Here is a 14,917-nt window from a genome sequence, read left to right as displayed (position 1 = left end):
GCCATAGGGATAAGTTTGCATTGAGTTCGTTAGACCAGTGCAACAAATTGAGGGAGTGCAAGAATATTAAGGGAAATGTGAGATGGGTTTGGAGACCCAAAATCTCCAAAAGTATGGCAGGAGTGTCAGATGCAAGGCCAAGGATCCCATCTGGATATATTCTATTGAACCCCCAAGAGGATAAGACTGGATATACATCTGACAATATACACTGCCTTGGGATACACCCGTGTGATGTGCCTAGGCTTGAAGCTCTATCTAGTTTGGGTCGCAGCACTGATTTATGTGAAAACCCAAATCGGGGAGGTTTGAATGAGTACAAAGCTATGATTTTTTCTCCCAAAGGAGCCACTCAGCCGCTTGAATGACTAGTTTATTCGGATGACAATAAATGTGGGACATGCAAGCCCACTGAGGCCGTTCATTCAACTCATAATGCCCAAGAAGGGATCGGCCTTATTGATGAGTTATTTGTGGAAAGGCTTGGACTTGTAGCTCTACAAAAAAACCTAAGATCAAAAAATACAAGATCAAGCTTTTAGCTAACTTGTATGAGTAGCGTGGGGCTAGTCGACCTATGACATGGTATCCTTGGCACCCTAGGTAGGCTGATAGGGTGTGATGTATATGCCAAGGACATCAGTATTACGTGGACTAAAATGATCTATCTAGGTTTAAGCTAGGAAGGCTAGTTGCTTTGGATATTACGTCCAGATTTCGTTAGCCCAAGAGGGCCGCTCAGTTTCTTTAGAGGAAGTGCTTTATTTTGTTAGGCCAAGAGGGCCAGTTGTTTGTTTAGTGCAGGTGCGGTTAATGGTTTCTTGTTTTAGTTCTGTGCTAGACAGGTTCAAAAGAAGAGCTTGAAAGGAGCCTTTTGTTGCGTGGAAGCTTCTTGTGGCCCTATCCAGGTGATATCTTTCCTTTATGAGTACTGTGGTTTTTATACTATATGTGTTCGTGTACTTGTTAAAGGGGTTTTTCGGTTTTTGTTGGGGACCGGCGTCCAAGGCATGAAGTCTCGAGGTTTCGGTTCAGTATGTTTGAGGGAGGTCTGAGTAGTCATTGCCTCCTGTAAAGATATTGTCAAGCATCAAAAGACCTGGTTTAGAAGGGAGTCCTAATGACCCTGTTTTGCTAGCTTGCTAGGCGACCGTTCTAGGAACTCTTGTTAGTTGTGAGGCAGTTAGAGAAGCCTGCTAGAAGAAAAATAATGATGATAAAGGGAAAGAAACCCTGAATATCTGAAAAGACACTAAATCAATACAAAGGTGTGTAAAAAGGGGTTCTAACCCCTATCACAAAAAAGAAAAGAAAGAAAAATCTATAAGCAGTTGATCATCGCCTAGCGAAGGCCTGGTAGGTTCTTGGGGACGAGTCAGACCCGGGGCCGATGCCTTGTCTTCCTAGGGGTGGCATCTTGCTAGAAAAGAAGAAAGTAAGGAAGGTTGGAGCGAAAATAAAAGTGAGCGTCAGAAAAGGCTTGCTAGGTTCTTGGGTACCAAGACAAGTCTTGAGGCCGATGCCCTGTTCTTCTTGGGTCACTACGCTCAACTCCCTCCTTTTTACATGCCCGAGTATGGAAACATAAAACCCTAAAAGAAGAAATGTGCTGAAAGAAAATACTTCTTGATTAGCTATAGGAGTCCTCGCCTAGTAGGAGCTCCTGGTTGTGTTGTCCTTAGGTAGGTAAGTAGTTCAGACCACCACTTAGGGCGACCTCTTTGATAGTTATTTTTAGTTTAGCCGTGTTGGAGCAGTTGGTTAATGACTAGCTTCAGACCTTTTATCAGATTATGCTAGGCCTACTCCTTGTGGATGTCATGCCTTGGTTTTGTCAGGGGGTAGGGTGAGCATTGTGCTGTGTTTAATATGTATCTATTTTGTATCAGCTTGATGTTTCCTTTGGTTGTTTTGTGCAGATCTACTGTGGGATTTGACAGGCTGAGTCGCCCTATCCTGTGATCGCCAATGAGAGTGGAGTTTTGATGGCGAGAAGTGCTTAAAAAAAGCGTTGAAGGCGGCGGCTCCAGCTAGGACGATTTTAAGCGTCAAGTGCTTTAAAGGCGCTCGAGCGACACTTGTTGATTTTTGATAATTTTTCAGACTACCGTGCGAGTTGTCAGGAGTTTCCAACCAATGCGGGATGTCAAGCTGGACGCCCAAGATTTTTCAGAGCTCGATTTGGAGCCCGGACGGGAAAATGGCCACAAAATGGTCAAGATATGAAAAGGTGGACACTTGGGAGGCCAAAATTGGGAATGCCTTTTGAGTTTGGACCCCCCCCAAAAATTTTATGCACCTTATGAATCAAAAAACGTGGAGAGAGAATGAGGGATGAAGAAAAAACGTGGAGCAATATGGCGGCCGTTTTTTGCACCCTCTCATGATGGAGATGGAGTATGCAGGCTGAAAGCAACCCATACAACCGATCATGGGGCTGATCTTCTCCTTTCTTGCTGGTCTTATCGCCTATCTTCGCCCGTGAAATGGCTGTGGGAATGAAGAGATGAAAATCTAGTCTTTTTCTCTCCTCCCTCTCTCTCCCTTAAGGGGCTGTTCTTGTGTGGATGAAGACAATGAAGAATGGTGGAGGAAAGCTTGTCCAGATGAGACCAAATTGCTTCTGGATGGATGAAGATATGAAGAGTGCTGTTCTTGAAGATGTTGGACATTGAATGAGGGCTGACAGGAAGTCCCATAGCAAAACCGAGATCCCGAGACACAAAGCCTAAGCGGTAATTCAATTTTTATGAAGAAAAAATGAGTTTTTATGCTATTTGGTTGATGAAATATTGTTTCCATGGGTTGATTATGCACTATGTTGTTGCTTACTATGAGTTTGATCAGTTTATGCTCAGAAAATCAGAAAATCATAAGTATTATGACTGAAATTAATGGTATAAAACCCGTAAAACACGCGTTTAAGAGGCAAAATAGGGGTTTTTTGCAAAATAAAGGGGAAACATGAGATATAACATCAATAAAACCGGAAATTTTGCTGTCAAAAAACCTAAGGGCCACAACCCATAATCAATTTCAATTTCTAGTTATTTTTTATTGAAGAAAATAGAGGAAAAATACCAAAAAATGGTGAAAAATGGGTTTTAAATGGGGAAAAATTAGGAAACGATAAAAAGAAAATTCCAGAAAATCACATAAGTGTTTGTGCAATGTATAATGAAGGTAGAGCACGAGGTTAGCCTCGGTTTACCCTCATTTCTATGTTTTTGTCCGTATATATTGCTTTCTCTACAAAGAAATACACATAAAATGACTCTTACACCTATCAACGATTGCAAAACATTAAATAGTAGGGTGAGAGGGGAGTTTGAGTGTCAAAGTACAATCCTAAATCTGATTTATGTGTTGCATCATGGCTTTAGGATGTTGTTTTAAAATAAAGGAAAAGGCAGCATGAGCGTAAGGCTCGGTGTCTCTCCTCGTTTCAATACATAAACGTTAGCATGGAAATTATGAAAAGATTGGTTTCGCACGATACACAATGCTGATTTTCTATTGTTTGTGCACTAAACCATTCACATTATGCACTATGCATGGTTCATGGTATCGAAGGAAAAATCTCCTAGACTGCATAGCAATTGTTTTCTTAGGACTTTGACTCACGTTTGAGAGTGTGAGGTTATCCCTTGCCATAGGGTAGAGGGTCGGTTTCCTAAGGGACTGTGAAGTAAGGAAGCATGGTATATCTCCTGGAAATACGAGAAATATAAAAGAGAGGAGTTTGTGTTCGTTTGTGTTATATGTTTTGCAGCGTATCAAAGGGCCAATCCCTGCAATGTAGGAGAGCTGCAGTGGGGCTCCGACTATTAGTTGGTGGAGTGCCTCCTATGTGTGTGTGACAAGGCATTATGCCTATGTACTTTGGGTTCTCCCTCTAAGGAGTTTAAGGGAATTTTGGACTATAAACTATAAACGCATGAATTAAGCTTTAGGGCAGTTTGTCCTTCAATATCATTTGATAGACGCTCCTGGTCCGCAAGGCCGTGAGGATGTTTGTGTGTCATGAGCATGAGGTTCGGCTAGTGCTATAGCCAGTGCCGGCCCATTTTAGGTCCCATCAGATGGCAAGCTTACCTTCCACATTCTTGCAGCAGTGGTTTACGCTAAGGATCCAATGGGAGAAAAAAGGTTGTCGAATAATGACTAATGCTGAGCAATGCAGGGTAGTTATAACTATCAAATATGACCCTACTTATATGGCACCTATCTCGTTTAGGGTCTTGGCCATCACCCGTAATCAGCATTTGGATGCCCACCCCTACATTGACCAATTCCTCACCAAAGAGGAATTACATGTTGCCAGTCGCCTCAATACTGGAGATCTCTTCCAGATGTTTTGACCTACATTTTCCAAGTCTCCATCCAACCATCTACTCTTGATTGTCATGCCCAACTCGAGTACAATCCAAGCTTCTTTGATTGGCTATTGGCTAGGTAAGTCAACCCACGCGAAACAACGCTTACCTCGTCCTTCCTGTGCTAATCTTAGGAAGGATTCTTTGAAAGATCCCCTACGGAGGGGGGAGCAATGTGAGCAAGAGCAGAGCAAAAATGAAAAGTTATGCTATCTAGCTAGCAGATTATTATAATTAAGTAAGTTTCTATGGAAGAATACTGCAGAGTAAAACAATAGCAATGGTCAAGCCTCTAAGAAAGTGTACCCATTTTGGGCACATGTATTTTTCTCTCAAACTGAGTTCTGATTAGAAATAAGCCGATTGTTAGGTATTAATGTTGGCATGGTGTATTGACAGGTTACCACCATGGCAGGACAAGATAAAGGGGGCAAACTCCCATTCTCTGAAGAAGAAATGAGCAAATTCAACATCAGCATTGAGACGCGAGGATTCAGTCAGTTCACTTTCAAGCACACACTGAATCTGGACGAGGCCATCCTAGAGGAACCCGCGATCAAAGACTTGGTGGACAGATGCCACCTCCACAAGTACATGGAAAAGGTGGGGCAGGCTGTGGATTATAGCATGTGTGTGGATTTCCTGAGGAACTTCGACAAGAGCAGGAAATGTGGCACTGTCACAGTAAGGACAGGGGAGCAGGAAATAAGAATCGAAGTGCCCCTCAATGCAACAATCATAGAAAAGGCCTTGGGGCTTGTGCCCAAGAAAGAGAGATGGCCGAGACGAGATGTTTACACCATGCTGGGGGTCAAGAAAGAAGCGGTGCACACCGTAGATGGAATTAGCTTGGCTGACATCCCGGACTCAGCAGTGAAATTATAAGCGAAGATGATCCATACCCTCTTCTTGGGCCAACAGTACAATGCGCTGATGAACAGGACTGGGGTCCCACTGTTGGAAAGCATAGTAGTAGGAGTCCTTGAAGAGATAGACTGGAATGGATTCATCGTACAGAAGACCATTATTCAAAGTTCAGTTGCCCTCCTCACTCCGGTGGAAGCACCAGCACGAGGAGAATCCCTTGCCTCCACTACGTGCTCTGCAAGGAAGAAACCTGGTCAAAGGCAACTACAATCAGATACGGGGGTATCCTGACAGCCATCATAGACGAAGCAATAAAGGATGAGGGCGTCATGGATGAGGAAGCTGCGCATCAAAGCCCACCTCACCATGAAGGAGGGGAATCAAGCGAAAGAACAATAAGTGACAAGGGAGAGCAAGAGGTGCCGCCTTCATGAGCGAGCAAACCCGAAGAACAAAGCAAAAGTGATAGGAGATAGAAGGAGAAGAAAGAGAAATTAAGTAAGGAAGAACGAGCTGACATCAAAAGGGCTCAAAGAGAGTCTCGAAGGGCTGAGGAAGAAAGGAGAAGGAAAGAGGAGGAGGAGCTTGCCAGGATAAGAGAGGAGTCGAAGAAGGCAGAAGAGGACAAGAAAAGAAGGGCGGGAGAAGAAGCCGAGGAGCAGCAACTAAAGGAACCGGCCGAACTGGCGAAAGCTACACGAAGATCGGTGGAAGAGACCCATGGGGGCGGAGAACTCAAACCCGTAAGCCCTAGCCATAAAGCCGAAGCCAATGCGTGTGGAAGCAGCTCTAGTGGTCGTAGGCAAGGGCAAGTCCCTCCTACATCCACTTCCTCCCTCCTTTGTGCCGACAACGGCTGAAACTACGACTGCAACCACTGCACAACCCACGCCTCCCCTAGACACGGCATAGCTCATGACCATGGTGCAGATGCTAGTGAGCAAGGTGACCGAAATCATACCTGAAACTAGATTGAAAAGGCCCACTACCACAGATGCAGAGTCATGGCAAGACCCCAAACGACAAAGGCTGGAGGCATCGACCACCATGCCCAATACTCCCATGCTTGTCAACACTGACTATGACAACTGGACAAGGCAAAAGAAGAGAAGAAGGTGGCCCTGCTGGAACTAGAGAAAGAAAAGGAGACGTCAGCGGCCCTCAGGCTAGAGGTCTCAAGGCAGGAGGTTGACAAACGGAGAGAAGTAAAGGCTCTGCAGGACCAGCTAGCAGAAAAAATGAAGGAAGCCCAGAATAATGAAAGTCGCCTTAGGAAAAGGCTAGAGGACGAGGAGCAGAGCCTGGTGGCGGAACAAATGAACCTAAAGCTACTGATGTGGCAATACAATGATCTATAGGAAAGGGTTACCCAAGTGGAAATGCTCTACCGGGAGGTTCAGGAAGGCAAAGCCACTGTTCCACAAGAACATGCCACGGAGCCCCAGTCATGGCAGGAGCTAGAAGAACAGAACAGGTTAATAAGGGAAATCGAATTCCTGAAAAATGAAGGGCCAAGAGTCTCAGCAAAGTTGAAGCAAAATGGCTACAGGATGAAGTGCAAAGATTGCAAGATGCGCTGGAGACCTCCCAGGAAGACGTAGAAGCCCTCATGGCCATGACCTTTAATAAAAAAAGGCTATTCCTTTTGCTGAAATCCAAAGACAAGAGCAGTTGGTGTAGGAGAAATCGGAAATCCTGGCCGAGGCGCACCACAGGCTCAGCATTGTCGATCAAGCAAGAGGGATTGCTAAAGAATAGCTCACTTCGAAATTAAGAGAAAGAAACCAGTTATGGTTTTTATCAAATGAGCAACAACAGGTAGTAATCACCCTGGCGAGCCAGCTCGAGGAACAAAGGAAAAGGATGGAGGAGAGAGCCATGGAGTGGGAAAGAAAAAACTTTGACAGGGTAAGGGACTTAACTGAACGCCTGGCGGTGGCAGAATGTGAAAGAATGCTTGCCGAAGCTAGGGTTGAGGCTGCAGAGATAACCACTAAGACCCAGCGACAGGCCTTCCTCAACACGGTGCTCCACGTGACGCAAGCTGAGGGCGATGATACAGTGGAAAAGGTAAAAAGAAAGTTGGAGCTAACCACCCGGGCTCTAAGATACAGTCTTCAAGAGCGGGAGCTTCCGACAAGTACATGAATAACTAAAGAGCAACAATTCTACTACCTGCGCTGTACAGGCCTTTCCACTGCTGAGCTAAAGGAGTTAGGTTTTCAGGAGTAGGAGCAGCCACCGCCACCACCACCAGTCATTCCTCCTGTGGCTGAGCGAAATATCGAAGAGGGTTTGGATTTCGAGCAAGATGATGATGAAGAGCCACAAAGGATGCCGAGTCCGCCTCAACTCGAGATCCCACAGGAGGAACCTGTAGATGCCGATCTACCTGAACACATAGTTGCAGCTAGGAGAAGGAGACAAGAGTTAGCTGAGGAGGCCCAACGCTGAGCACGCACACTTCCACAACAACTCCCTGAGGAGCCCACGCCACTGAGGAATGATACACATCCTGTAGACTGGCCCCAGGAGTTGGTCATCTGGCGCCAGCGAGAGCTACATAAGAGGCCGTTCGAGCTTTCATTCACTTTTCCACGCTCTCTAGACTAGGCCCTGCCGTTAGGAGTCATAGCCAAGATCAAAGATCTGGCTAACGAACTTGTGAACAGATGGATGGAAGAAAGAAGCATGATAATGACTAGGTGGAGACAAGAGCCACAAGAGTAATGGGAAGACAAGGTCAATCTGGTTCCCAAATTCGTCCAAGGCTATGAGGCACAGCCGAAATGGCGAAGGAGGATTTGGGACACCAATTTTGATGCCTAGACAGCATTTTGTAGCTTCCTCCCCAAAGAGTGTAACGATCCCATCTACATGCCCTACCCCCGTAGGCATGGAGTGGACTACGATAGAGATTTACATGGGGATTATGACTTCCCTAAAATCTATAATGTAAATGCTAGAAGCCCGGAGGAATGCTTAGTATTTAGGGTAGAAGATATACTTCCCTCCATAAATCGTTTTCTTGTAGACTTTTCTTCCTGCCCCGATCCAGCATTTTTGATCACTTGTAATTATCTCCGACTCATCAAATTCCTGCTACTCCAGAAACCTGCAGTAGAGGAAGCCCATCTCCCCCCACTCTTTTTTTATATTAATCTAGGAATAGATAGTAGAGCCATGACTAGGTTGATGATGCGCGCTACTCTCCTCCCTGCCTTTTGTCTAGAGCTCTTAGAAAATATGAGTGACACCCGCTTTGCAAGGTGTAATCACCCCTACTTGTCCATCACTCCTCTAAGAGCTAAAGCTGGTATTAAAGAATACCTACAAAGTCACATATTTTTATCACAATGCCTGCGACTGCCCCGTGACTAAATAGGTGCCGTATACCTTGCCCAATACACTCTCTCCCAAAAAAAAAAAAACGTGCTTGCAGTCTTCCTTCACTATTATTGTGCACCACACTCACTGCATCTAGAGTCCTCTCTAGCCCCTCCCCCACTTCACACTTCAAGGGCATATCAAGGGCAGGACTTTTAGACCTATCACCCTAAGTTTTGCACCGCACCTCCAATGCCGCATGAACTGGGTTCTCAAGTGTGGGACATTACCAAGGGCTTGCCCAAGGTTAGACCCATCTCCCAGTTCCACTGGCACGGGCACCATGCACTACACAGTGAGACAAACACACCCCCTGAGAAGTGCACCACTTTTCTCGTAGGTTATGTTCATGTTTCAAGAACGGGATGCTTGGTTGAAGGAGATCATCTACTACATCCTCCAATGACAAGGAATTTTTCCAGGAGTCGGACATGACCCCATTACTGTAACTTCAGGAGCTTCGCTGCAAAGGTTTAAATGGCTCAACAGATTTCATGTTGCCAATCATCCGCCTACTGATGGTGGCTGCCATGACTGAACCAAATCAAGCAGAAGGAAAACCCAGTGATGGAGCTACCATTGGCATAGATCTTGGAACCTCATCGTCCAATGATCCATGCCCACTGCCTCAAGATCTACGGATCGCTTATTAATACCACAAGCCTGAAGACTTTCAACTCAAAACTGAAGATCCTCTACTCACAGACAAGGGTTTTCAGCCCAGGCCACGGCTTTTCAAGGCAAACAGCGTTCGGGGGGTTTCTCCAGAATAAATCCCTCCAATACCATCCTCCTAAGGGATTGCTTATTGCTTCAAGCATTTCGAATACTCAAAAGATGACCGGCTCCATAGGGACGCCAGAATAGTGTAAAGGATGCTGAGAATCTTCATGAAGCCTAAAGCACACCGGAATCTCTCCTGGTCATCGTCATCAAACTCCATCACCTCTCATTCACAAGCATCAGTGTCATCTACCCACCAGTTCCACCTAGCAATAGCATCATCTATCCCACTACTTCCCACCACAGTGCCATGGGACTGGCACTTGGCTAGGAGGGGGGTAATGTTTACCACAGCATAGAGAAGCGGGAAATGGAAAAAGAGAAAAAGAAAAGGCGCCTTAAATGGCAACTAGACCCGAGAAAAAATTAAATGCATGGACACGATCCTCAAGAAGTCTTGGAGTCGCCCAAGGAGAGTAAAAGAATAAAAAGCGCACCATTAAGTGCAAAAACTCTTTGAAGATCTTGTAAAAGAGCGCCACGCTCACTCTTGTGCAAATTGTATGCATTAGTTGGGGATAAGATAGACTAGAACGGTGGGAAATGAGGAAATGGGCCTAGGTTAATGGCCGGCCATGTAAAAAAGGGGGATGACCGCCCATGGAAAATAGGGCATGTATATAAAGTTGAAAAGTGAATGGGAAGCTCATTCTTGTGTGTGGCCAAAGCTTCTTCTTCTTCTTCTCTTGTTTCTTGCCTTCTTGCTTGTGTTTGAGAGAGGGATTGAGAGAGTGTGAGGGAGTGATTGTGTGAGAGTGAGGGATCTTGGAGAAGAAGCTCTCCATCTTCTCTCTTCATCTTCCCCTCCTCTCTTCTCTTCTCTTGTCTCGCGTGTGGCTATGGAGGATGAAGTTCATGGGAGAGGGATTGAGATTGCTTGAGCTTGCCTCAAGGATCGTGGAGCTACTGGTGTGCAAGAAAGAGGAGGGTACTCGATCGAGCATCAACGTAAGCTCACTACACCCGTAAGGTAGGCATTGCGCGTCGCTATGTGAGAGGTAGCCATGGTCGCTCGGTTCGAAACACTTGAGCAATAAGTGGTCCGTAGGTCTCGGGGTAGAGCTTGAAGCTCCCCTCCATTTATTTTTTTAGTTAGTCTTTAGTAGTAATCTTACTAACTTATTAATTGAGTAACTTTCAAACTAACCAACTAACTTTTATTGTGTGGAAATATTACACATATTCACCTTAACCTTAGCAATGTTCGAATAGTGTGTGATGACTTTCAGCCAAGGGTAGCATAGCTCCATCTAAAACTGTAGTGCCACTGGTAGAGCAACTTTGTGCATGGAGGGGGGTTGTGACTTATTCCATCCCACGCAATGCACCGGCCGCAATCACCAGCAAATGCACCAAAAGACACTGAGAAGCAGCTCAAATGGGTACCCAAACAATAATCATAGTCGACTAGAAGCCAATTAGCACAAACTCATAATCCCAAAACCTCACACCCTAGGCATAGGAGACAAAGTTGGTGCTACGTGAACCAACGAATGGTCAAGCGCAATGGGTGCCCAAAGCCCTATTGTGTGTAAGACTACTCTAAAGGAAACACATGGATTTGGTTGCCCAAGACCACAAGTGATACGTGTGTCCCTCAGCTACCATTGCCTTCCAAACCATCTCCATAAGAATGTGAGCTAGTTAGATATGAGAAATGAACTGATCCAAAAGAAACCAAAACCAGTGAGCTTCAACATGTCTATTGACCAAAACTGTGGTCCACTGCATCCGAACCAACTCAACCTGACACTTCTATTATTCCAACCGTTCCATAAGCAGAGAGCAACAAAACAATTGAGCTGCAAGACCAATCCATCACACAAGTGATTGATAGAAACCCCACTGAATAGCGCATGAGCAGGCATTAGTAGTTAAGTTATCTAGTCCACAACCAAACCCCAACCTCCCACAGGCCTTAGACCTTCCTATAAGTGAATATTCATCAGTAGTTAATTTGGATTTAGGCCCTCTCTTCAATAAGACTGCCAACGGAAGTATGTTCCTTGCCATGCACTTGGGAGGAATATGAATTCATGTTTGTCAAGATTCCCCAGGTGGTCGAGGACTTGATTGCCAACAATGAGATTTCTCGAGAGCAAGCTCTCAAACAGCAGTTGTTTACCTCCTATAGCAAGAGCAAAGTCTTTGCAACAACCAAGGAATTAGAAGGGCTGAAATGGTTAGCCGAATTTGACTCTTCCTTTTTGTGAAAATGGTATGCTCGTCATCTCCAATGGGAGCAAGAAGGCTACCAAATTATGACCAAAACCGAGTAGTGGTGTACAACTAAAACCTGTGAGTATGATCCAACCTATGTGGCTCCTACCTCATTCAGAGTATTAGCCATCACTTATGATCCACCTTTAGAAGATCATGTTATGGCCCATCCCTATTTGGATTGACACCCAACTCAGGAAGAACTGCACATCGCTAATAGGATGAACTCTAGCGACTTCCTAATCTATGTCCTAACTTACATTACACACATAGGCATTAGGCCTCAAAACATGGAGCGTCATGCCAACTTAGAGTATAACCCACAATTCTGTGGTTGGCTCATGAAGAAATAAAGCACAACAAGCAAGTGCTTAGTGCCCCTATTCCTCCATCCTCCAATCCTAGGAATGATCTTCATCATTCCCTGCGGGAAGGGGGTGAGGTGGAAAAGAACTTGAACTTTAGAACCTCAAACTGAACTTTAGAAGCAAAAAGGGATGGAACTTGTATGGAATTTGTGCTTGGAATGTGTGGACTGCCTAAAGCATAAAAAATTCCATTCCATATTGGAGCATCGCACCATTCCGAACTTGAACTTTAGAACCTCAAACCGAACTTCAAAAGCAAAAAAGGACAGAATTTATACTGGAAGAAAACATTTTTATGAAATTAATGCTTGGAATGTATAGATTTCTTGAAGCATAAAATATTTCCATTCCATAGTGTTTGTTCTTAAACTCTTTCTTTTTTTTGCAAAAGATACTCTCAAATGAGCTAATTGTAAGTTGTGCCATAACAGTGTTGAGATGGCAAGCTCAACACATGTGAACATTGATGATAGACCGCATGGCTAGAGGGGTCCGCACATCTACACTTAGTATATTGGTGGTCATTATGATACTCATATGGCTACAAACTTATCACTTATTATATTTAGTTTGTTACACCTGCCTATAGTTGGCAAAGATATAGCAGCAATCGATCAGTGTAGTCTGTTATGCAGTGTTTGACTTCGTAGGCCACTTTCCTTTATGTTGTATCTTATCTATACTTTGTGTACATTATATTGTGTGTGGAAGAAGAAGAAGAAATCAACAAGAAAACGTTTTGGCCTCCATCTCTCTTCTTGTGATCTTGAGTGAGCTTCCTCTTGTGTATATAGTGTGTGTTTGGCACAACAACTCAAGAAAGTCCCCCCACCACAAAATTCTTGACATGGTATCAAAGCGATACCACTGAGAGAGGCTAATTTTGAAGGTTGAAGCGAAGAAAAAGAAGCAAGGTTAGAGCAAGCAAGTAATGGGTAAGAAGCTCTCCCATTCTTTCACTCCTTCTCTTGGATAGTGCCTTAGAGGCACCGGAAGCAGGGTAGAGTGAAAATCTCAGATTGCTATGAGATTTAGTGTATGAGAAGAGCACTGTATATTCTGCAGATAAGCCCACTTGGACTTGCCCGTAGTTTTTTTGGGCATCTGAGACAGTTTCAGGCCCCACTTTAGAGCTGCAAGGTTGTGGACAACAATTTCAGGGTATATTGTGATTTCAGCTATATTGACCGAAAGTAGGTGCATAGGTTACAGATTTAAAATTTGTAATTTACGAAGTGTTTGCTAGGAATCAAGCTTAAGGTTTATTTGCAAACGGCTTGCAAATTACATGTACTATTGAGAAATCAGTGAAAATGGTTGCTTGGTGTATTATTGTGCACTTGTTGTATGAAAGGTTGCAGAAGACTAGCTTATTGTGTTGTATCATTTTTTGTGATAATGGTGAAGAACAGTGGAAATCCCATTATTGAGAAGCTCGACAAGAACAACTACCCTTCATGGAAGTTTTATGTGACAAACTTGCTCATTGGAAAGGGCCTTTATGAGTTCGTTTCATGTGAAGAAAAGGAGCCAGAGAGCTGAGTATCCCTTCAACTGCAGATGAATTAAAGGCATGGAAAGAATTGACTGCAAAAGATAAAAATGTGATGTATTGGCTCTATGCAGTAATTGATAATACTATGTTGGGATATATCAGGAATATAGAAACTTCACATGCATCTTGACAATTTTTAAGAACATGTTTTCAGCAGTAACAAAGGCACGGAAGATTCAACTCAAGCAAGAGTTGAATACCTTGAAGAAAGGGAAAATGCCTGTCAATGAGTATGTTGTGAAGGTGAGAAGCATTGCAGATGCTTTAGCAGTGATTTATGTAATGCGTGATGATGATGATTTGGTTTCATCCACTTTGAGTGGCCTTAATAATGAGAAGGTATGAAAATCATTTGTCACTTCTATATACATACAGAAGCCATTTTCAGATTTTGATGAGCTAGTTTCTCTCATGATTACCGAAGAGATCAATATGCAGGGTGACTTGTTTGAAAGAAATGGTGAACATGTCCAAGCATTTTACTCAAGTTCAGGAAGGGGACATGGTAGATCCTCTTCAAGAGACCGTGGTATGGGATGCGTTGATGATAGTCAGCAAAACATGTTAAATCATTAATTTGGTAAAATGCAGGTTTGAGGAGGCCGAGGAAACTTTAGAGGCAAGGGAAGCTCTAGAGGAAGAGGTGGATAGCAGAACAGAGGTTCTGGAAATTTTGCTATTATTTACCATTATTGTGGAAAAACAGGTCATATTGTTGCCCATTGTTATGCTAAGAAGGATGATATTCGCAGTGGTAAATTCCAAAAGGAAACTATGTATCATTTTCATGTTAGAATGAAGACAAAAAAGAGCGTTTGTATGTTATGCAACATATGATGAATGCAGTTACAGGAAAGGGGACATACGATGATGTATGGTATATCAATTTAGGTGCATCTAATTATATGTCTAGTCATGTTGAATGGTTTGGAGAGATGCACAACTTACAAAACCCATGTTATGTGCAAATGGGTGATGATTCATGCCACCCAATTTCACACATTAGAAAGGCTCCCTTGTCCTTGCATGATGGCTAGACAAAGAGTCTGCTGACAGATGTATTACATGTGCCATCAATCACAAAGAACCTAGTGTCTGTTGGCCAAATGGTAGAGCAAGGGTTGTAGGTTTAATTCAATGCAAAAGGTTGTTTTGTAGAAGACTTTAATGATAAGTGCAAGTTGGTTGCAAAAGGAAGTAGAGTTGGATGCATTTTCACTTTAGATGTTGGAATTCTTGCAATGGATGCTGCTAGGAAAAGGAGTGGTTGCATACATTGAAATATGGCACAAAGGTATTGGACATGCAAATGTGCAGTACAAAGGATTAGTTATAGGGTTGCATTCTTTTAGAGTTGCATA

The sequence above is a fragment of the Lygodium microphyllum genome, chromosome 23 (assembly GCF_053477565.2).
Source record: "Lygodium microphyllum isolate KBCC chromosome 23, Lygodium_microphyllum_v1.1.10, whole genome shotgun sequence".
NCBI lineage: Eukaryota > Viridiplantae > Streptophyta > Polypodiopsida > Schizaeales > Lygodiaceae > Lygodium > Lygodium microphyllum.
Note: the sequence above shows the minus strand (reverse complement) of the source record.